The sequence below is a fragment of the Lissotriton helveticus genome, chromosome 11 (assembly GCF_964261635.1).
Source record: "Lissotriton helveticus chromosome 11, aLisHel1.1, whole genome shotgun sequence".
Taxonomy (NCBI): domain Eukaryota; kingdom Metazoa; phylum Chordata; class Amphibia; order Caudata; family Salamandridae; genus Lissotriton; species Lissotriton helveticus.
Window position 1 is genome coordinate 1,087,211,198 of NC_136072.1, and position 2,121 is coordinate 1,087,213,318.

General features: G+C 33.7%; 1 long non-coding RNA gene across 1 annotated transcript; it reads right to left on the minus strand.

Annotated features, from left to right (window-relative positions):
- Positions 1-369: 369 nt before the first annotated feature.
- On the minus strand, positions 370-1,535 carry LOC144791519 (uncharacterized). The gene is made up of 3 exons (XR_013602410.1): positions 1,442-1,535; positions 1,269-1,337; positions 370-770 (listed from the first exon to the last, which is right to left on the minus strand). It is a non-coding gene; the product is annotated as an uncharacterized LOC144791519 (long non-coding RNA).
- Between the last annotated feature and the right edge of the window lie 586 nt (positions 1,536-2,121).

Below are 2,121 nucleotides of genomic sequence, written 5' to 3' on the forward strand. Positions count from 1 at the left end.
CTTGTGCTAAACTAATATTGGCTAGAGCTTGGATCTGTCCCAAACCCCCTAACATCTGGGAATGGTGGTCACTAATCAACGAAATTCACTCCATGGAGCTTGGGTTAGCAAAACTTAGAGGAGGTCGCTCACTAAAATAATTTGAGAAAATTTGGGGTAATATTATATGAAGGCTTTGTGGCTACCTAACACTGTCTGTTGGACAGATACTTTGTTGTTGTATATAATTACATTTTTTTTGCTGTTTTTGCTTTATGTATGAATAAAATGAATCATGCTATAATGTGCTCCAAGTGGAAATTGAAACAAGTTTCTGTTAGGGAACGAGTTACATTTATTTTGTAAACAATGTTTTTTTTGTTTGTTGTTATTATATGTACATTGATATGTCTTCCTCATCAGTTTGTCAATAAAAAATATATTTAAAAAAAAACAGTTAATTCAGATGATTATTAAAAACATGATCCAGACCTATCATCAATACATTACTAATCAATAAGGAGATATAAATACATTTGGACATACACAGTTAAAACAAAGAAATGGGAAACACAATAAGGAAAAATAATTCCTATTAAAACGAGGGAAATACAATAGTCAACCAGAAATCAACTCTGATTCATATTTCAGTTGCAGTCAGAGTTGTTGTCTCCACAGACTGAGCGTAATTTCCATCATATATGCATTGACGCGTTTCGACGGGCAAGTAAATAAATAGCCACCACCTTCTTCAGGAAAAATAATTTTGTTCCCACACTAACATATATTATCTGTAATATAAAAACAGTAAAAAAATAATATGTTACATAGCCCCAAAAATTAAAAATATAGACCGCACATTTTTTTTTAAACATAACCTCAATGCTCAAACTGTAAATTGTTTATGCTAAGACAACAGACACAACAGGCATACTAGCAATTCATATGTTTGATAGTCAGTACAAATAGATAATACACAGAATTAAATGGGATTAAAGAACTTTCATTTTCTGCCATAAAGTCAAATAAAGTTTAGGATGTATATTAGTTTCTAAGGTAAAAAACCTTCATTAATTACCAACAAATTGCAGTAGGATGTGCCGAGCATCGAGCAGACCTCGCCTCCATATGCTGACAATGGGTATGGATATGGACCAATGGGCTTAGTGAATGACCAGTATCTAAAAAAAAACGTCCTATAACTGAATCCTAGTCGCTAAAAAGGTTATTACCTAGTACATCCTACTCTCCATTTTATATATAACCCAAAAGGATGCACATATAATTACCTTTATTTGTTGAGTCTGAAAAGACCTCCAATGTTAAAAACTTTATTTATGAGGACGCTTAGTTGGTTTCTGCATATAGGAAAAAATAATACACAAAGCGCTATTCTAGCATGAGCCAGTATATATATGAAGTAAAAACTGGTTCTATAACGGTTGCATAGCACATAACACACCTACGTTATGTTCTCTTGCCCCACGGCTATATATCCAATACGTGATCATTCAATAAGTGTTAATGCCATGGCTATCAGCAACAGCAGCAGCCTGAAACATAAAAGAGATCATCACATTCTAATTTCTAGGCATGACTGAGACAGCAGTCATGACAGGGAAAATCTATTAAGACCATGTTCAAAACTATATATCACTAAGCTCCATCTTGCTCATAATGTAGCGCTATAAATTATGGCATGTACAATTATTCTAGAAAAAAATTAAGACTGTAATAAAGTTTTATTTTAAAATATTACATGCATTTCTTGGCACATTTTAAAAACGCACTATGCAAGAAAATAAAGGCAACAAAAAGTTATAGGGCTTTGCGTCAAAACTCATGGGTGGTTACATAGGAAGGCTCAGTTAACACTCATGGTACGCCCCGTTGATGCAAAGTAATGTATAGAGCTACTTTGTGTTACATTCAGGCTACTTAACAGTGCAAAACATTTTTGCACTGAAAAGCAAATTCCAATTTCACATTTCAGGCACATTTGCATCACTTTTGTGACCCAAACCCACCACAAAGTGTTAGTAAATCTGGGACATGGAGTATAAAACGACACTGAAGTGCCATCTGATGTGATTGTAAAGAAAAGAGTAACCAATGGTGCTCAATATATCGAAATTTTAAGTA